At 43.9% G+C, this 22,644-nt stretch overlaps 1 protein-coding gene across 1 annotated transcript in view; it reads left to right on the top strand.

Annotated features, from left to right (window-relative positions):
• LOC145402598 (adapter protein unc-53-like) overlaps positions 1–22,644 on the top strand; it is a 521,800-nt gene that overhangs the window by 429,117 nt on the left and 70,039 nt on the right. The gene's annotated exons all lie outside the window — the stretch shown is intronic.

Genomic DNA, 22,644 nt, shown 5'->3' with positions numbered 1-22,644 from the left:
TTTTCCTCTTTCTTCTCTTTTTTTTATTTGATTTTCCTCTTCTTTTTTCTTTGATTTTCCTATTCCTTCTCTTTTTTCTTTGATTTTCCTCTTCTTTTTTCTTTGATTTTCCTCTTTCTTCTCTTTTTTTCTTTGATTTTCCTCTTCTTTTTTCTTTGATTTTCCTATTCCTTCTCTTTTTTCTTTGATTTTCCTCTTCCTTAACTTTTTTTTCTTTGATTTTCTTCTCCTTTTTTCTTTGATTTTCCTCTTCCTTCTCTTTTTTCTTTGACTTTCCTCTTCGTTCTCATTTTTCTTTGATTTTCCACTTCCTTCTCTTTTTTCTTTGATTTTCCTCTTTCTTCTCTTTTTTCTTTCATTTTCTTCCTTCACTTTTTTCTTTGATTTTCCTCTTCCTCCTCTTATTTTTCTTTCTTTCTTTGAGTTTCCTCTTCTTTCTCTTGTTTTTTTTTTCATTTTTTCCCCACTATTTTTGTCGTTCGTACTTTATATTTTCCTCATATTTTCCTCTTTCTACTTACTGTTTTTTTTATGAGTATGTATTGTACCCCTCATCCTCTCTCTCTCTCTCTCTCTCTCTCTCTCTCTCTCTCTCTCTCTCTCAAAATAGCCCCCTTCGTTGTGTGTGATTTGTATTAACAGTTTTGGAAGGGAAACTTTTGAGTGTATTTAATGGTCGAGAGAGAGAGAGAGAGAGAGAGAGAGAGAGAGAGAGAGAGAGACCACAACAGAACAGACAAGCAAAGGACATCTCTCTCTCCTCCCTGTCTGTCTGTCTGTCTGTCACTACCAAAAAACGCTTGCATTCCCCTCTCTCATGGGGGTCACTGTGGTAGTTGTGGTGGTTGTGTGGTAGTGGAAATTATGAGACAAGCCTAGTAGTGGTAGTTGTCTTTGGTAATTTGATATGGTAGTGGTAGTAATGGTATGTGTATGGTATGGTATGATGATAGTAATAGTGGTGATAGTGATAGTCTGATGGTGATAGTGGTAGTTGACATGGTATGGTAGCCAGGTTATGGTGGCTGTGGTGGTGGGAATGGTATCTAGAGTTTGGCTGTGGTAGGGAACTTGTGATAGCGGTGTGTGGTTGATGGTAATGGTGGTGGTGGTATTGGTTACTGTGAGAGAGAGAGAAAGGGAGAGAGAGAGAGAGAGAGAGAGAGAGAGAGAGAGAGAGAGAGAGAGAGAGGAAGCAGTCTCAGTCTCGTAATATTTGTGTAAGAAATTAATTGCCCATCAGTTGTGTCCGTGAGTGTGATTGGTTGGGGTGCTCTCTCTCTCTCTCTCTCTCTCTCAATCCACAACCTTCAGTACGATGACTTAATTCATGCCCTTTCCAGGCGATTTTATTCAGCTCAGGAGAGAGAGAGAGAGAGAGAGAGAGAGAGAGAGAGAGAGAGAGAGACTTCAATAACCCTTTCACTACTAATAATTAAAAAAAATGAATAAAATCGTCTGATAGTAACAAGTGTAAGGTAAGTCCTCGTGCGGAAGGGGTTGAGTTCCCCCTTTCCCCTTATATACCCCTTACATTCCCCTTATATCCCCTTAGAGTCCCCTTTTTTCCCCTTATATCCCCTTAGATTCCCCTTATATCCCCTTTGATTCCCCCTAGATTCCCCTTGTTTTTCTTTAGATTCCCCTTGTTTCCTCTTAAATGCCTCCACATTCCCTTTTTCCCCTTATATCCCCTTAGATTTCCCTTTTTTCCCCTTACATCCCCCTAGATTCCCCTTTTTCCCCTTATATCCCCTTAGATTTCCTTATTTTCCCTTATATCCCCTTAGATTTCCCTTATTTCCCCTTAGATTCCCCTTATATCCCCTTACATCCCCTTAGATTCCCCTTATATCCCCTTACATCCCCTTAGATTCCCCTTTTTCCCCTTACATCCCCTTAGATTCCCCTTTTTCCCCTTACATCCCCTTAGATTTCCCCCTTTTCCCCCTTAACCCCTTCGATCGAGAACGTCTTTTTCACATTCTTCTTCTCGCCTTAAGTCAATAAAGGTACGCCACAGGGAGGGTCATCAGGCCTTCGTGAGACGTAAATGAGACGTCTTAGGTCTGAAAGGGTTAAATCTCCCTTTTTTTTCCTACCTCTAAACACCCCATTCCCTCCCACCCCCTCTCCCCAAAACCCCCCTCCCTTTCTCTCTCCCACCCCTCTTCCTAAAACCCTCCTGCATCCTTCTACCCCCTCACGCCAAACTCCCCTCCCTCCCCCTTTTCTCCAACCTCCCCTCCCTCCCACCTTTTCTCCTCAAACTCCCCTCCCTCTCTCCCTCCCACCCCTTCACCCCAACCCCCATTCATTCCCTTAAAAAATTCCTAAAACCCTATCCTTTCCCTCCCCTAACATCCCTAAAACACCTTCCATCCCACCTTTCCCTAAAATCGTCAAATCCCTCTCCCCTTCCTTCAAAGTGCCACTGCCCCTTTCTCCCCTCTCCTCCACTCCCCTCCCCTCCCCTCCCCAAATCCCCTTCAATCTCCCCAGAAATTCGTTTTAATTCGACGAGCCGGGTTGAATTGGACGGGAGTAGTAATGGCGAGATGTGATAGTGAGTGGTCGTTGTGGCGGCGGCCGTAATAGAGAGAGAGAGAGAGAGAGAGAGAGAGACTTGGAAAATGGGTGGGACTATTTTTTGTGTTCGCCAGTGTATGAAAAATAGGAACGAGGAAAGATAGATGGAGAGAGAGAGAGAGAGAGAGAGAGAGAGAGAGAGAGAGAGTACACAGAAATTGGGTCAGATAAAAGAGCGAGTTAATGACAAGTTTTAGGCTAAATATTTGTCCAAAGGGTTCTTTAAGAGCAGTGGGGAGAGAGAGAGAGAGAGAGAGAGAGAGAGAGAGAGAGAGAGAATTGCCGTGATACATAGACTAAACAGACTTTATTGTCCCTTCAACCTTAACACTATTACCTGTTGCGTGAGGTAGGAAAATAGTATAATAAAGTAGAGAGAGAGAGAGAGAGAGAGAGAGACCGAATATGCGTGTGTGTGTGTGTGTGTGTGTGTGTGTGTGTGTGTGTGTGTGTGTGTGTGTGTGTGTGTGTGTGTGTGTGTGTGTGTGTGTGTGTGTGTGTGTGTGTGTGTGTGTGTGTTCGTGCATGCAGCATAACTTCCCTCTTAAAATCTATCATTGTATTATTGTATCATTTTTTATATACTTCATTATACCCTATAGCTCATTCACCTTAACTTGGCCCAGTTTTTCGTCCTTTTGCAGCTTATTTTCCAAAGCTCAGTGGCAGAATAAGGCAGTACTATGGCTCTACTATCACTGTTTCCATGACACTTCTTCGTGACTAGCTTAAATAACAAAAAAAAAAATATGAAAGAAGAGAATCAAGAAAAAAACACAGTAAGAAAAGAAAAAAATGTTAAATGAGAAATAGAAAATAGTATAAGAAAAAAAATCATATATATTGTTCCAGTGAAGAAAAAAAATAAAAAAAAAGATAAAAGTTGGAGCAATTAGCCCAAAAATTTTTAGAGAAAAGAAAAATCAAGGCTGGAGAAATTTCGAGGCGGTCTCTCTCTAATTTTCCTGTGAGAGAGGAAAAGGAAGAATTATATTAAAAGTGACATTTTTTTTTTTTCACACTTTTTGGATGGTTGAGGCGGATGGTTGGGTGGTGGGTGGATGAGTCGGGTGGGTGGTAGTTGGGTGGTTGGATGATTGGTTGTTTAGGTGGATGGATGATTTTGATGACTGGGGTGGTGGATGTATGGGTGGTTGGTTGACTGAGTGGATAGTTAGATGGATGGATAGATGGTTAGTTGGCTGGTTGGTTGGATGATGTGGATGGAAAGACTGTTGGATGTGTGAATGGATAGATGGTTGGTTGACTGAGTGGATAGTTAGATGGATGGATAGATGGTTGGTTTGTTGGATGATCGGGTGGAAAGACTGTTGGATGTGTGGATGGATAGATGGTTGGTTGACTGAGTGGGTAGTTAGATGGATGGATAGATGGTTGGTTGGTTGGTTGGACGGTCTGGGTGGAAGACTGTTGGATGTGTGGATGGATAGATGGTTGGTTGACTGTGTGGATGTTTGGATGGTTGGGTGGGGATTGTTGGATGGGTAGATGGATGGTTAGTTGACTGTGGCTGGATGCCTGGATAGATGGATGAGTTGGGTGGATGGATTGTTGTTTGGGTGGATGGATGATTGGTGGATTAGTCTATCATTTAGCTGGATAAATAGGTAGATTGATGGATGAAAAGATTATTGTATTTTTCTCATTAACTTTTACTTGCTTCAAAAAATGCCAAGAATATGACATCAGTGCACTCATACTTTATTTTTTTATTTATTCTTTATTAAAATGAGGGACACACGTAATAAATATTTGATAATGAAGACCAGTTCTCAATATAATAAATAAAGTAAGTAAGGGAGTGTGTATATTATTTTTTTTTTTTACCTCATATTAATAAAGAGGAAACTAGATATTGATAGAGATAGTTATTGGAAAAAAATAAATTAAGTTTTCAATATCGCAGGTCACACAGGTAAATAAAAAGGTAAATGAGTATAATATAAAAAGATAATAAGTAGGTAAAACACAGGTAGCAGTAAATTGGCAGTTTTCGATGGCTTCCAATTGGGTCGTTCCTGTGATGTTTTTTCCACTCCAGTTGCTTATAGTAATTGGGTAGGTAGGTAGGTAGGCAGGTGGGTAAGTAGGAAGAGAGGATAGGTAGGTACGTAGGTAGATAGGTGGGAAGAGAGGATAGGTAGGCTGATAAGTTGGTTGGTTGGTGGATAGGTAGGTAGATAGGTAGGTAGGTAGGTGAGTGTAGTTAGGTAGATAAATAGGTTGATGGGTAGGTAGGTGAATGGGTTGGTAGGGTAGCTGTGGAGGTAGGTAGGTAGGTAGGTCGCTAATGACTTGATGGATAGGTAGGTAAGTGGCTCGGTAGGGTAAGTTTAACCAGGAGAGATCAGGTGTAATGAGAAGTTAGGCCAGTTCTAAGTTAGGTAGTTTACGTAGGGTTAGGTTGCGTTACAGGTAGGTTAGGTTAGGTTAGGTTGGGTTACGCTGGGTTGGGATAGGTTAAGTTAGGTTAGGATAGGATAGATTGTTAGATTACTTTGAATTAGGTTGTCAGGTCATATTAGGTTAGATTTTAAGGCTAGATCAGGGTAAATTTGATTAGGTTAAGCCAGAGTTGATCCTACCACGTTAACTGGATTTAGTATACGTTGACCTAATATGTAGATTATGTTGGGTGATTGCAGAGAGATACTGAAGGGAGAGATGGCATAGATTATCTCCTTGGTGTTTTGTTTATATGTGCAAATAATTCGTGATTATGAAAGGATGTTCTTTCTCGATTATTCCAACCGGTACTGATATTTGGTACTGTACATATTAACGGTATATAAATTTAAGAATTTAATGTGTATTTTTGTCCTTAGTTCTATTATTATTATTATTATTATTATTATTATTATTATTATTTTTATTGTAGGTAGGTGATGACCATATAATTTTGCTATCGATTTTAAAATGGTTAGCTGACCTTGCTGATAATCCGTGTGCTTTGGCCATGAATTAAGAGATTATTCTTTGGATGATTTTTGCTCTTTTCCAAGTTGAGTGGCTTTATATATTTATGCAATTTTTAATTATATTTTCATAAACACACAATTATATATACTCCTCATTGATAAAATTCGCATAGATTAAAAAAGATATATAAATTATCATGATCTGCAATAACAAATAACAATAACTAATAAATAACTAAGTAATTTATCCCACGGTCTGTCTTTAATTTTGCTTTGGTTGAGTGCGATGTTTTTCTTCAGTTATTGTGGTGTAAGTTATAATTGTGGTGATTGGTTGTTTAGATGGCTGTGTTAGAGAGAGAGAGAGAGAGAGAGAGAGAGAGAGAGAGATTGATTTTGTGTAGGTGGTTATGTAAGTCGTGTGTGGGTGTTTGAGAGAGAGAGAGAGAGTCCACACCAATCCTGAATGAGGCAATCCTACTCGGTATTCAGTATGGACGGTTAGTATTGGTGCCCATGTGGTGTAATGTGGAAGTGAGACGCCATCAGTTGCGCGCAGGAATAGTGTTGGAACTCAAGGATCGGACTGTCTACTCTATACCTTTGATTTGAATACAGGAATAAATTAGGTAAATGAATTGTAAAAGATATATGGAAAACTATATGAATTGGTGCTGACATTGAAATAGAGATGAAGATAGATTGCTGTAGATAGATAAAAAGATATTGACAGGTGTAGATAGATAGATAGATAGATAGAGAGATTGATAGATAGATAGATAGATTATATAGGTGGATACTTGGTGTGGTGTATCTGTTAAAGCAGTTATAGAAAGGTTAGATAGATAGATAGGTATAGGTTGAGGGTATTGTATGGTTAGAATTTTGCAGATAGATAGATTGATTGATAGATAGATGAATGAAGGGGAAGTTAAGAATGGAGACTGCAGTTGTAGTGACCTTTAAAGGCAGCTGTAGTGTCGTTAATATTGCACTCTTTAACCTTTTCCTGCTGTCTGTGTGTGTGTGTGTGTGTGTGTGTGTGTGTGTGTGTGTGTGTGTGTGTGTTTATGTCTCATTTCTTCACTTCCTTTTCTTCCTACGTCACGTTCCATCTCCTCCTCCTCTCACTTCCCTTCCTTTCATCCTGCCTACCGACCTACCTACCTACCTACCTACCTACCTACCTACCAACCAACCAACCTACCTCCATCTGCCTGTCTGTTTCCACCTGCTTACCTGCCTACCTGCTTACAAACCTGCCTTTCTTCATTCACCTTTCCTTACATCTTTATATAATCTTTCACCTTTCTTCCTACCCTCTTGCTCTTTTCCTTTCCTCATCCATTTCTCTCCCTATCCAACCATCCATCCATTCCCTTTTTCCTTCTTTCCCTACCCCTGTCCTTCCGTCCTTCTCGCTTTCTCTCCTTCCCTTCCCATCTCCCTATCTTCTTGTCTACCTCCACTCGTACTTGCCTTTGTACTTCCTCTTTCCCTCCCTTCTTCCTCCCCCTCCCTCCCTTCGTGCCACCTTCCCACTTCCTTCCTCTCCCTACCTCCCTTCTTGCCCCCTTCCCCCTCCCTTCTTCCCCGTCCCTCCCTTTTCCCTCCTCTCCTTCCTCCCCAATTACAATACAAAAGGTCAGGAAAGGAAACACTCCATTCCCTTACTCAAGAGAATGTTGGAATGTTACTGTAATGTTAAAATGTTACTTTAATGTTACGTGGTGTTACTCTGGATTTACGTTCGTGTGCTGAGGTGTTACTGGCTGTTCTGAGGGCTGTTACTTGAATTACTTTGGTGTTACTTGGTATGTTATTACTATTTATCATCATCGTCGTCATCATTATCATCATCATCATCATCATCATCATCATCATCATCATCAACACCTTCATCATCCCTACCTGTATTTCCTTCCTGATAGTGGATAGCTTAATTAGGACCATATTTAACCCATCATCATCATCATCATCATCATCATCATCATCATCACCACCACCACCACCACCACCACCACCACCACCACCACCACCATTCCTACCTCATTTTCCTCACCTATTATTGAACAGGTAAATTAAATCCCTATAAAATCCCCACTAGTAGGATTAACCTCTGCTAAGCTGAATAAAATCGTCCGGAGATAGCAAGAATAAAGAAAAAAATAATCCATATATCTTTATTTGCTAACTGAGTGTCTTTACCTTTGTTCTTACCTGGGAAAATCAACTCACCTGTGTTCTGATTAAAGCTTTCTCTCCTCTCTCTCTCTCTCTCTCTCTCACGTTTCTTCTCTCTCTCTCTCTCTCACACACACACACACACACACACACACACACACACACACACACACACACACACACACACACACACACACACACACACACACACACACACATCAGGGATTATGAACTTACCTGTGTCCTAATTAAATCTCTCTCTCTCTCTCTCTCTCTCTCTCTCTCTCTCTCTCACTCACACACACACACACACACACACACACACACACACACACACACACACACACACACACTACAACAAAAGAACACCTGCCTGAGTCGCCCTAATTAGCACAGGTGTACGTGTGTGGTGTGTGTGTGTGTGTGTGTGTGTGTGTGTGTGTGTGTGTGTGTGTGAGGAATCTTTTAACAGTAAGAGAAAAAAATGATCACCAACACTCTCAATATGATTTGTATTTAATTTTTTCTTACTCTTTTTATTGGATTTTTATTTTTCGTTTTTACACCTTTATTTTCTTTCCCTCCAGACGATTTTATTCAGCTGTTGATCTTGTAGTAAAGGGGAAACATTATTATTGTTATTATTATTATTATTGTTATTGTTATGATTATTATTATTATTATTATTATTATTATTATTATTATTATTATTATTATTATTATTATTATTATTAGGGCCTTCTTGTTTATGTATTTATCTATGTTGTCTCAGGTATAATTATTCTTTGCTGGACTTGATTCTCTCTCTCTCTCTCTCTCTCTCTCTCTCTCTCTCTCTCTCTCTCCATTTATCTCCTCCCCCCACCCGCAGTGCGTCAGATCAATGCGTCATGCGGACGATTACGCAGTGACAACGCACACAACGAACGCATAACGCATCTCTCTCTCTCTCTCTCTCTCTCTCTCTCTGTGCTGACGATAGAGGATTTTAGTTAGTCTGTTATCTTTACTTGTTTGTTATATGAGAGAGAGAGAGAGAGAGAGAGAGAGAGAGAGAGAGGATAAGGGAGAGTCATAGAGAAGAGGATCAGACGGGCGAATACTTTTGAGCTAATGGACAGCGAGAGAGAGAGAGAGAGAGAGAGAGAATAAATCAGGAAATAGATAGACACCCATCCTCTTCCCCTCTGTGTATCTCATCTCCTCCCCTCAGAGACCCATTCATCCCCTTTTCTTTCCCCTCACTCACTCACCTTCCTCTTCATCTCCCCATTTCTCCTCATGTGTTTTTCATTCATCATTCCCCTCTTCCCCATTTTTCCCAGCAGATTCCCGTCTTTCCCCTTCATCTTTCCCCTCACTTCCCCGTCTTTCCTCTCATCCCCATATCTTTCCCTTCACATCCCCATTTTCCCCTCACGTCTCTAGCTTTCCCCTCACTTTCCCATCTCTCCTTTCCTGCATTTTTCCCCTTCCCCGTCTTTCCCTCTGTCCCATCTTTCCCATCACCTTCCCATTTTCCCCTCGCCTTCCCATCTTTCCCCTTACCTCCTCATTTGTCCCCTCGCTACCCCATCTTTCCCCTCACCTCCTCATTTGTCCCTTCACTACCCCATCTTTCCCCTCACCTTCCCATTTTCCCCTCGCCTTCCTATCTTTCCCCTATCCTTTTCATTTTCCCCTCACCTTCCCATCTTTCCCCTCACCTTCCCATCTTTCTCATCACCTCTCCACCTCCCCTCACCACCCCATCTTTCCCCTCATCTCATCTTTTGCCTCCCTTTCCCATCTTTCCCTCCCTGTCTCATATTCCCCTCAGTGTCCCATCTTTCCCCATCTTTCCCCTCACTTCATAATTCCTCTCACATCCAGTTTTCCCCTCATTACTCCATCTTTCTCTCTGCCCATTTTCCCCTCACCCCATATATCCCATCACTTCCCCATCTTCCATTCCCTGTCTCATATTCCCCTCAGTGTCCCATCTTTCCCCATCTTTCCCCTCATCTCCCCATCTTTCCCCATCTTTCCCCTCATCTCCCCATCTTTCCCCTCGTGTCTCCCTGTCCACCAACCAATCAACTTTTACGTCCTCCCTCTGGACCAATTAGAATCCAGATTAACACACAGAAGGGGAAAAGGTGAGGGGAAAGGGAGAGGGGAAGGAGGGGATGGGGAGAGGAGGGCATGAGTGAGAGGGGAGAGGAGGAGACAGAGGAGAGTAGGGGAAGAGAGGAGAGGGAAAGAGAGAGGAGATGGGAAGAGGGGAGAGGGAGGGGGAAAGAGGGGAAATGGGAAATAGAGGAGAGGGAAGAGGGAAAGAGGTATGGGGGATGGGGGGAGATGGAGTGGGGAAGAAAGGGGAGAGTAGGGATGGGGCAGAGAAGAGGTTGGGAAGAGATGGGAGGAGGGAAGGGGAGAAGGGCAAGAGGAAGAGAGAGGGAGGAAGGGGAGAGGGGAAGGAAGGTGAGGAAACAGAAGAGAAGAGGAGGGAAAGGGGAGGGACAGGAGGGGACAGAGAGTGAATAGAGAAGGGGAAAGAGAGAGACAAGAGAAACTGAGAGACAGGAAAAGGAAGGGGAGAGAGAGAGAGAGAGAGAGAGAGAGAGAGAGAGAGAGAGAGAGGAGATAAAAATACAAAGGGATACAGAGTAAAGCAAACTGCACATATTGGTCCTTTTGGGGTCGGTCGTTATAGTGTTGGCAATGACTATGGTATCTGGTGTATGGGAATGAGGGGAGATGAGATGAGAGGGGAGGGAAATGGGGAGATGTGAGGGGAGGAGAATGAGGGGATGAGAGGAGGAGAATGGGGAGAGGTGAGGGGAGATGAGAGGGGAGGAGAATGGGGAGAGGTGAGGGGAGATGAGAGGGGAGGAGAATGGGGAGAGGTGAGGGGAGGAGACTGGGGAGATGAAAGGGAAGGAGAGTGGGGAGAGATGAGGGGAGAAGAATGGGGAGAGGTGAGGGGAGGGAAATGGGGAGTGGGGAAACTGAGATGAGAGGGGAAAAGTTGGGGGAGGATGGGGAACAGGGCGTGGGAAAGGGAGAAAAAGGCAGAGGGAAAGATGGGGAAAGAGGGGTAAGGGAAGGGAATTAACGAAAAAGAGGAAAAGAAGGAGAGGAGGAGGAAAGGAAGGAGAGGAAGGAAAGGGTAGGAGAGGGAGAGAAGGAGAGGAGGGAAAGATAAGAGAAAGAGAGGGAAGAAGACGTGAAAAAAACGAAAAGAGTTTAGAAAGTGTGTGTGTGTGTGTGTGTGTGTGTGTGTGTGTGTGTGTGTGTGTGTGTGTGTGTGTGTGAGTGAGTGAGAGAGAGAGAGAGAGAGAGAGAGAGAGAGAGAGAGAATGTAAGGGTAAAAAAAGTGGGAATGTGGAAATTAAGAGGAAGAAATATAAATGGGAAGAGAGGAGGAGGGGAGGGAAATGAAAAAGAAAAATAGACGAGGCATAGGAGGAGGAAGAGAGGAGGAGAAGATGAGAGGAGGGAAGTGAGAAAAAGAGGGGAAAGAGGAGGGAAGAAATGGGAGAAAAAAAAATGGAAAAGAAAAGGGAAGGAAGAACTGAGGGAGGGGGTGAGGGAAGAGGGACGTGAAGGAGGGGAAAGAGAGGGGAGTGAGAGCCGTATGGAAAGGAGGAAGAGGGGGAAAAGGGGGAAGGAAAGGGAGAGATGAATTAATAGGACTGTTTGTAGATGAATGGGTGGATAGGGAAGGAAAGATGCATAGAAATGAGGAAGGGAAGATGAGGGGAGAAGATAACTTAAGGGATGAAGGGATAGGGAAGGGAGTAGAGGGGAGAGAAAGAGGGTAAAAGGAAAGAGATGAGGGAAGAAGGGAAAGAGAAGGGAAGGGAGAAGAGAGAGAAAAAGAGGGTAAAAGGAAAGAGGTGAGGGGAGAAGGGAATGGAAAGGAAGAAGGGGAAGGGAGAAGACAAGAGAGAAAGAGGGGAAAGGGAGAAGGAGCTAGGAAAATAAGGACAAGGAAGGAAAGAAGAGAAGGGTGTGATAGTAGGGAAGGGAAGGAGGAAGTAGAAGAGACTGGGAAAGGAAGGAGAGGAAGAAAGAAAGAAAAGAAAAAGAAGATATAACGAAAGGCAAGGATAGAAGGAAGGAGGGAGAAGATGGGAAGGAAAGAGATGAAGACATGAAAAGGGAAGGGAAGAAAAGGTAGAAGCGGAAAGGAGAGGAAGGAAAAGTGTAAAGAGAAGGAATGAAGTGAGTCGAAGAAGAGAGCGTTCCAATCACTACTAATACTATCAATACTTTTATGGAGTATTGCTGAATGCGATGGGTGGTGCTGTTATGATTGCACCACCACCACCACCACCACCACCATCATCATCATCATCATCATCATCATCATCAATCATCATCATCATCACCACCACCACCACCACCACCACCACCACCACCACCACCACCACCACCACCACCACCATCATCATCATCATCATCATCATCATCAATCATCATCATCATCACCCCCACCACCACCACCACCACCACCACCACCACCACCACCACCACCACCACCACCACCACCACCACCACCACCACCACCACCACCACCCATAGTACCACAAACACCATCGCAACCACCATCTTCTCATCTCACCCTACCACTACTACCAGCACAACCACTACCATCTTCTCTCTCCTACTGCCGTTACTACCAACAGTACTACCACAACTACCACCATCACCACCATCGTCTCATCCCACACTACCACGACTACTAGTACAACCACCACCAACATAACTACCACAGTCACCACCATCCTGTTATCTTCTGCTACTACGACTACCAGCATAACTACCACGACTACCAACATTACCACAACTACTACCTTCCTATTATCTTATACTGGTACGACTGCGACCATAACTACCACGACTACCATCATGTCTACCACAACAACCACCACTCTGTCATATGATACTACCACAACAACCAACATTACTTCCACAACTACTATTACCACTACCACAGCTACCATCATAACTACCATTGGTACCATAATCACTAGTACGCAATCACTGCTAGAGCTACAACTATTACCAGCAACTACCACTACAGCCATTACCCCTATTAAAAGTACCATCATTATCTCTCCTGCCACTACCACTACAACCACAACCACTACAACCACAACCACTACTACCACCATCACAGTTATGAATATTACCCCTACCATATCGCCAGCCACCACCGTAACTACAACCACAACCACACCACCTCAACCACAGCAGCATTTATTACTACCACAGCTATAACCACAACCACAACCACCATAACCAAGCCTACCACAACTGCCACACTTATCACTACCATTACAACTCCTACATCTTTAACCACAACCTCCACCACTACCACACAACCACCACCATCACCAAACCTACCACAACGTTATACTACCACACAGCCACCACATCTGTAACCTCAGCCACCACCACTACCACACAACCACCACCAAGCCTACCACAACTACCACAACAGCATTTACGACAACCATTACGACTGTGGCGGCTGTAACTCCCTTAATATGTTATTTTACGAGATATTGACGTAGGGGTGATTCTCCCTCCCCCCCCGGGACCTTTTCTTCCCCCTCCCAACCCCTGATTTTCCCCTAAGCCCCTTGTATTCTCCCCTAAATCTGGCCTTTCTCCCCCTACAAGTCCCTCTGTATTTTCACCAGATTTGCTCCCCTTCTTTCCCTAGGCCCCCAGTAATTTCCCCAGATATGCTTTCTTTTCCCCTAGGCTCTTGTGTTCCCTAGGTGTGCCCCTTTTTCCCTAGCTTCCTTTTCCCCATTGGTCCTGATTTTATCCTATGCCCTCCCTCCATATTTCTCCCCTTTCCTTTAAGCCCCCTTCTTTTCCCCCTCCCCGTCGTATCGGCTGGCATACTTGTTCTTCCCCTCATTTCCCCTCTGTCAGTCGTATCATTAAAGAGCTGCTGTCACCCTGAACTTGATCTGACCTTACCAGTTCACGCCAGTCCATCTCAACTAATCATAATACCACCTATCCCAACCCAGCCCAGTTCAGACAATCCCACTTCAGCCCGACCCAACCCAGTCCAACTCAAAAACCCAACCCAGCTCAATCCAGTCAAATCCAGCCCTGCCCTGCCCTGCCATGCCCTACCTTGCCCTGCCTTGCCCTGTTCCACCCAACCCAGCACAGCCCAGTCAATCCAGCCCAGCCCAGCCCAGCCCAGCCCAGCCCAGCCCAGCCCAGCCCAACCCAACCCAATCCAGTCCAACCCAACCCAACCAAACCCAACCCACCCAAACCCAACCTAACCCCACCCAACCAAACCAACCCAACCCAACCCAACCCAACCCAACCCAACCCAGTTATCACCGTACCAAACTCAACCCAGCAACCTCACCTAACCCAACCCAGCAGCCTCACCTGATCTATCTTTAATGCACCTCACCTGACCCTTCCATACCTAACTCACCTTTCTTGTTTAAGCCTTCCATACCCAATCCACCTTTCCCATCTTAATCCATCCTTCCATCTATCCTACCCAGCAGCCTCATCTGACCTTATCTAAATCAGCTTTGCCATACCTAACCTGCCTTCCCTCTCCTAACCCAGCCTTCCATCTGTCCTACTTGTCATTCCCCTCACTTGTCTATCCTTCCATCAGTCCCACCTGTCGTTCCCCTCACTTCCCCATCCTTCCGTCTCTCCCACCTGTCGTTCCCCTCACTTCCCCATCCTCCCATCTCTCCCACCTGTCGTTCCCTTCGTTCCCCATCCTCCCGTCTGTTCCACCTGTCGTTCCTCTCTCTTCCTTATCCTTCCATCTCTCCCGCCTGCGTTCCCCTCACTTCCCCATCCTCCCATCAGTCCCACTTGTCGTTCCCCTCACTTCCCCATCCTCCCATCCATCCCACCTGGCGTTCCCCTGTCTTCCCCATCCTCCCATCTGTCCCACCTGTCGTTCCCCTCACTTCCCCATCCTCCCATCTCTCCCACCTGTCGTTCCCCTCACTTCCCCATCCTCCCATCAATCCCACCTGTCGTTCCCCTCACTTCCTCTCACCTAGTTCATTAAGGACCCCCCCTGTGACCCCCGGGGGAAATTAATGAGGTGAGGTTACCCATTTATTTTCACACACACACACACACACACACACACACACACACACACACACACACACACACACACACACACACACACACACACACACACACCTCTTCACACCCACATGCCAGATGGGGACCTTTTTCCAGAGTTTTTTTTTTTTCTGAATTTACCTATTTTAGTTGTATCTATTTTTTTTTTTTTTTTTTTAGGTGTGGGAGTGTGGGTCTTTTGGGAATTTTTCATTTTTTTTTTATATGTATGGCTAGTTATTTTATTTACCAGGTAACTATTTATTTACTGTATTCATTTGTGGATAGGTGGGCAGGGTGCTAGTTTCTCGTTTTTTTGTTTTCGTCTTTTGGGATTTTATTTTATTTTATTTTATTTTTTTTTGCATGTGGCTGATCTGTGTACGACAAAAAAAAAAATAGAGGTAGTGGATGAAGGGTGGATGAAAAGGAAAAATCGAGGAGATAAAAGGAAATAAAGAGGAACGGAAGAGGAACAAGGGACAGGGGAAAAAATCAACGAATGATAATTAAAAAAAAAAGAGAGAGGAAGATACCATATATGATGAATAGAAAGTGAGAGAAAAAAAGAAAGTGAAAGGGGAAGAGGAAGAGGAAGAGGAACGGGGTGAGGGGAGGAAGAGAAGAGGAGAGAGAGCGGTACGAGTTTGGGATAAGAAAATAAAATTGCCAAGAGTGAGTGAATGAAAGAATGTATTATATTGTGGGTAAAGAGAGAGAGAGAGAGAGAGAGAGAGAGAGAGAGAGAGAGAGAGAGAGAGAGAGAGACTAATGGCTGCAGGAAAAAGAGAGGGGGATATGGAAAGAAGGGGTAGTGGGTGTACAGGAAGTGTTTTAAGAGCCTGTTTGGGGCGGCTGACGAGAGAGAGAGAGAGAGAGTGGTGAAGGAAGAAAAGGGAATATTGAACAAGGAAGAAATTTCATATAAATAAGATAAATAAAGATAGGTAGGTAGGTAGGTAGGTAGGTAGGTAGGTAGGTAGGTAGGTAGAGAGAGAGAGAGAGAGAGAGAGAGAGAGAGCTGGCCGGAAGAGGAAAGGGGGGAGGGGGGAGGAAGCGATGAGAGGGAAGTAGGGAGAGAGGGAGATTTAAGCAGATAAGTAGGCGATAAGGGAGAGAGAGAGAGAGAGAGAGAGAGAGAATATCCTTCACCTAAAGCAACGTTAAAATGTGGCAATAAACAGGTAAAGAGATTTAAACATTTGACAATAAACGATGGTTATAGAGAGACAGACAGACAGATTGACACATAGATAGATAGATAGATAGATAGACAGACAAATTAACGGAGAAAGTGAGCAAGAAGAGAGAGGGAGAGAGAGGAAGAGAGACAGACTAGGAGAGGAGGAGGAGGGGTAGGATGCAGGTGGGATGAGGTAGGACAGGAAGAGAGTAATTGTGAAGAGGTGGTAGCGACGATCCGATTGTCTGTGGCTACTGTGTGTGTGTGTGTGTGTGTGTGTGTGTGTGTGTGTGTGTGTGTGTGTGTGAGAGAGAGAGAGAGAGAGAGAGAGAGAGAGAGAGAGAGAGAGAGAGAGACTGATGCTTGTGTGTGTGATAGGAAGACAGATAAATATAGGTAGGTAGGTAGTTAGGCAGAGAGAGAGAGAGAGAGAAATGTGGTTTGCTGTGCATGGTAAAGTGAAAATGTGAATGATGTGCGGTGTGTGTGTGTGTGTGTGTGTGTGTGTGTGTGTGTGTGTGTGTGTGTGTGTGTGTGTGTGTGTGTGTGTGTGTTTGTTTTGTGGGGTGGATACACCGTGTACTGTATTGTGGCGTATATTACAGCTTATGTATATTCACAGTACACACACACACACACACACACACACACACACACACACACACACACACACACACACACACACACACACACACACACACACACACACACACTCCCTCTCTCTCTCTCTCTCTCTCTCTCTCTCTCTCTCTTCATGTACTAAGTCAACCAATATTTCCTATGTAATAAAAAGGTGTGAATGATGAAGATGATAATGATGATAATTGATGATGATGATGATGGTAATGACGATGGTGTATATTTGGCCATAGATTAAGATAGCATTTCATGTTATATTTCCCTACTTATTATATCACTTACATTCCTCTGTATAATATTGTATGTTGTACTCTACCCTACTATAGTTGTATAGGCTGTATTATGTATGTTTTGTAGATGTATATTTTGCTTGGTGTATGAGGGAGTGTATTGTATTCTTGTATTCTCTCCCCAGTTCCATCGCCTCTGTTATTTTGTATTTCCCTGTTGTATTCTTCCAGAGTCTTGTATCTCGTATTTTCGCGTGTATGGATGGTGTGTGATTTTGAGTGCTTGTATGGTGTGTGTTTTTGCGTGTATGTATGGTGTGCGTTTTTGCGTGTATGTATGGTGTGTGTTTTTGCGTGCATGTATGGTGTGTGTTTTTGCGTGCGTGTATCGTGTATGTTTTTGCGTGCATGTATGGTGTGTGTTTTTGCGTGCTTGTATGGTGTGTGTTTTTGCGTGTATGTATGGTGTGTGTTTTTGCGTGCGTGTATGGTGTATTTTTTGCGTGTATGTATGGTGTATGTTTTTGCGTGTATGTATGGTGTGTGTTTTTGCGTGCTTGTATGGTGTGTTTTTGCGTGTATGTATGGTGTGTTTTTGCGTGTATGTATGGTGTGTGTTTTTGCGTGTATGTATGGTGTGCGTTTTTGCGTGTATGTATGGTGTGCGTTTTTGCGTGCGTGTATGGTGTGTGTTTTTGCGTGTATGTATGATGTGTGTTTTTGCGTGGTGTATGCGGCAGTGCTTCTTGTAAGGGCGGCACCTGGAGATACACTGGTTGGTTTCCCTCTTGACTGACTTCTGGTTTTGTGGTAGTTGTGGTAGTTGTGGTTGAAGAGTGGTGGTTGTGGTGTGTATGGTGATTGTGGTTGTAGGGAGTGGGAGGTGTGGTGGTTGTGGTCTGTGTGGTAGGTAGTTGTGATGGGGTTGTTGTGTGTTTTATGGTGGTTGTGGTAGTTGTGGTAGTGGCAGTTGTGGTGGCTTTATGGTAGTCTTAACGCTATGACGATGAAAAGAGGTATTGTGGTGGTGGTGTGGTAGTAGTGGTTGTGGTAGTTGTGGTTAAGATGATGGTATGGTAGCAGAGAGTGGTAGCTTCCATTGTGATGATGTGGTCGTTATGGTAGTTATGGTCCTGTATTCCCATCGTTTAAGGAAGCTCCGTAACACCTTTTCCTAAGCGATTTATTTTGTTTATTACACCTAACTGTCCTCTTCGGTGTTACATAATCCTTCCACCATCGCCATACTCTGCATAAGTAACGTGCAGAAGGGTATGAACCAGCCATATCCAAAAATAAATCGCTAAGGAAGAGGTGTTAGGGAGCTTTGACTAGTAACCAAGGAGATTTACGTTGGGAGAGTGGCATAGTTACATCAGGTGAACGCAAAACGAGTAGTGATAGTTGTTGGAGTAGTAGTGATAGTAGTGATATTGGTAGTAATAATTGTTGTTGTGGTTAGTGACAGTGGTTGATTGTGGTAGATAGGATGGTGATGATGGTGATTGTGGTAGGTAGGATGGTGGTGGTGGTTTGATTGTGGTAGATAGGATGGTGGTGGTTGTGGTAGATAGGATGATGGTGATTGTGGTAGATAGGAAGATGGTGGTGGTTGATTGTGGTAGATAGGATGGTGGTGGTTGTGGTAGATAGGAAGATGGTGGTTGATTGTGGTAGATAGGTTGATGATAGTGGTTGATTGTGGTAGATAGGATGGTGATTGTGGTTGATTGTGGTAGATAGGATGGTGGTAGTTGTGGTAGATAGGATGGTGATTGTGGTAGATAGGATGGTGGTAGTTGTGGTAGATAGGATGGTGGTAGTTGTGGTAGATAGGATGGTGGTAGTTGTGGTAGGTAGATGGTGGTAGGTGGGTCATTATTATTTCTTTTTCACACCTTCCGTTTTCTTTTTCTGCGTCGCAATTGCATGGTCTGTGAGCGTACCCTGTGGTTTTTCCCTAGTGTGTGTGTGTGTGTGTGTGTGTGTGTGTGTGTGTGTGTGTGTGAAAGAGAGAGAGAGAGAGAGAGAGAGAGAGAGACTGGACCTATAATTCCCTTCCCCTTCAATATCAGGCTGAGAAATAAACAACTTCATCCATTCAGAGAGAGAGAGAGAGAGAGAGAGAGAGAATGTAACCCTTTCACAACGAGGGACATGTCCTGAGCTGGGAATATCGTCTCTTGGTAGGGAGAAATAAAGAAAATATCGTTCTCTCTCTCTCTCTCACTCTCTCTCTCTCTCTCTCTCTCTCTCTCTCACAAAACCAATAACTCTCCTCCTCCTCCCCTCCTTCACCAAAAATTGAAAAAAATGAAAAATAAAGTGCCAAGGAAATAAAAGGAAAAAAAATATGAGTAAAAAAAAATAAAGAGTGCATTTTGAAAGGGAGAGAGCTTTATTAAAATAGATTGAAAAAAAGGGAGAAGGGAGGAGTTATGTGGAAGGAAGGAGAAAGGGGGAAGAAGGGGAAAATGGAAGAAAGTAAAGGGGGAAGCGGTGTATTAAGAAGTATGGAAAGTAAAAGAATGAGGGTGATGGTGATAGGAAGAGAAGAATGATGAAGAAAAGGAGTAGAGGAGAGTAAGGAAAGAAAAAGGTAATATAAAGTGAAGAGGGAGAAGGGGAGGAAAATGAGTAAGATCAGTAAAGAAGAGAGAAATAATATTGAAGAAAAGAATAGGGAAGAAGACATAAAGGGAGAGGAAATGGAAATATAAAGTGTAGCGAGAGCGAGGGAGGAATATGAGAAAGATGAAACAGGAAAGAGAAAGACTGAATGTAAAAGGGAAGGGAGAATGAAACGAAGAAGGGAGGAGAGGGAGAAGACAGAGATGACAAAATTGGCAAGAGACTGGAATATAAAAATGAAATAGAGATGAAAGAAGGATGAGAGAGAGAGAGAGAGAGAGAGAGAGAGAGAGAGAGAGAGAGAGAGAGAGAGCATAAAAACATCTTCCACAGGTACAAATGAAAATAGAAAGAGGATGGAGTGTATGGGTGTAGGCTAGACAGGGCAGGAAATGAAACGATCAGGGTGTATTGTGTAGGGGTGAGAGAGAGAGAGACAGAGAGAGAGAGAGAGAGTAGAAGGAAGGAAGAGCATAAAGAGACGAAGAATGTGTAAATTAAGGGATGAAAGAGAAATGCGTTTATAAAACTTGATGATGATGATGATGATGATGATGATGATGATGATGATGATGATGATGATGACGAGGAGGAGGAGCAGGAGGAGCAGGAGGAGGAAAAAGAGGTGGAGGAGGAGGAGCAGGAGGAGCAGGAGGAGGAAAAAGAGGTGGAGGAGGAGGAGGAGGAGGAGCAGGAGGAGGAAAAAGGGGAGGAAGATGAGTGAAAAGAATAAGAAATATATAATAAACGTCTTGAAAATTTTCGAAGTAAAAAAAAATGCTGTTCAAAGTAAAATTAAAAAGAAAAAGAAAAAAGGATCTTTATTAATAGAATAAATATAAGATTAACGTAGGTGGATGGAATAATGTTTAACTTTTTATGGTAATTGGTAAATGGCGGAAAATGACTCTCTCTCTCTCTCTCTCTCTCTCTCTCTCTCTCTCTCTCTCTCTCTCTCTCTCTCTCTCTCTCAGACCAAACTTTAATTCGCCATAAATTCCATAAAACATATCGTTATTCACAAGAGGGGAGTGGTTTCGTGAGAGAGAGAGAGCACATACATTATAACACACACACACACACACACACACACACACACACACACACACACACACACACACACACACACACACACACACACTAACCTAATCAAACCACCCTATTCCATTCCATCCCAATTATAAAGGATGGTAATAGGAGGGCCGTGCGAATAGGGGAAGGGAAGCCAGTAGACTCGTGCGAACAGTACAATGAGAATTCTAGGTAGGGAGGGGGGAGGGGTGTGTGGTATAAACTGAAGGGGGGGATGAAGTGGGGGGATTTGGGGGGAGGAGTGGAACAGAGGAGGGGGAAGGGGAAGGGGAGGGGATGTGGAGGTATTAGAGTAGTGTAGAAATGGGGGGAGTGTTGTGAATAGAGGAGGGGATTGGGGAGGGGGGAGGAGGGGGTGTATATGTATGTGCACGGTTGTCTTTTGTTTATCCGCACGCCTCGGCCTGGTTCGGATTCATGGCGGATTGTCACGAACGCTTTCACTTTGGGGGAGGGGGAAGGGAGGGGAGATGGGGAGAAGGAAATGAAAAGAAGGGGGACAGAGGTGATGAAAGGAGAAGAGAGAATGGAAGGAGAGAGGAGGAGAATAAATGGACGGGAAGGGAAGGTAATGGAGGGGAGGGAAAGGAATTAAAGGAGAAAAACAGAAGAGGAATGAAAGGAAGGGAAGGCGAATAGAAAAGAGAAGTAAGAAGGAGAGTGAGCGAGGAGATTGAGGGAAGAAAGAAAGAAAGGAGAGGAGAGGAAAGAGGAGAGGAGAGGAAGGGAAAGGAGATGAGAGATGATTATTGGAGAGTAGCGAAGTGAGAGGGAGGAAAGGAGAAAGGGAATAGGGAGGATACAAGGAAAGATGCAAGAGTGTAAGCAGTAAAAGTATTAAGAAGTAATAATAGAGAAATCTTATATGTAGAGAGAGAGAGAGAGAGAGAGAGAGAGAGAGAGTATAAGGTATGGTTGAGAGTGAGTTATGTGATAGCTCCTACAATTATTTCACGCCTGACACCCCCTATTTGGCACAAGGTTCCAGTCATCCCCCTACCTACCTACCTACCTACCTACCTACCTGTGTATACCTAGCCTTCCCACTCACCGACCTACTGTTCCTACCAGTCTCCCTACCTATCGACCTCCCTACTCACCTACCTACCAACCCATCCAACCTACCAACCCATCCTGTGTCTGCTATTTCACTTATCTGCCTACCTACCTACCTACCAACCTCCCCATCCCTTTACCTCTTGATTGCCTACCGCCACATCAATCTACCTACTGTCCTATCTACCTGCCTGCCTATTTACCTACCCACCTACCTACCTACTTACCCCTATACATCTAGCTAACCTGCCTAGCCAGCCCCTCTCTCTGCCTGTTATCTAGCCTCGCTGTTCTGTACTTTTCTTCCACTTGCTCAACGTCTCTCATCTTCTCTCTTACGTCCTCCCTCCCTCCCTCCCTTCCTTCCATCCTTCCTTCCTTCCTTCCTTCCTTCCTTCCTTCCTCCCTCCCTCCCTCCCTCCCTCCCTCCCTCCCTCCCTCCCTCCCTCCCTCCCTCCCTCCCTCCCTTCCTTCCTTCCTTCCTTCCTTCCTTCCTTCTCTCATCCTCTCCTCCATCTCTCTGCTTACTGTTTCCACATCGTCCCATCCCTCTGTTTATTTTCTCCTGTACAATAGTGTTCCGTTGAAATACAAAGGCGTAACATAATAGTACTTTGCCTACCTTTATGCAGCGCGTCACCGTTACCCGTTTTACCTGTGCTTATTATTATACAGGTGTTTTAACCCTCTCATGGTAGGGACAGTTCTAGTATTTTAACACAGCTTAAGCCGGAGTTTTTTTTTTTTTTTCCGTCGAAGAGTAAGTAACTGTTCTAATTAGTATGTTAACTGTTTTAATTAGTGTTACCTGTTTTAATTAGTGTTACCTGATCTGATTAGTGCTACCTGTCCTAATTAGTGTTACCTGTTCTAATTAGTGTTGTCTGATCTAATTAGTGTGTTGCCTGATCTAATTAGTGTTACCTGTTCTACTTAACCTGTTCTAATCAGTGTTACCTGTTCTAATTAGTGT

This window comes from Coenobita brevimanus, chromosome 58 (genome assembly GCF_032717465.1).
Source record: "Coenobita brevimanus isolate Jiangsu-jjx chromosome 58, ASM3271746v2, whole genome shotgun sequence".
Taxonomy (NCBI): domain Eukaryota; kingdom Metazoa; phylum Arthropoda; class Malacostraca; order Decapoda; family Coenobitidae; genus Coenobita; species Coenobita brevimanus.
Note: the sequence above shows the minus strand (reverse complement) of the source record. Positions and strands in the feature narration are given on the sequence as shown.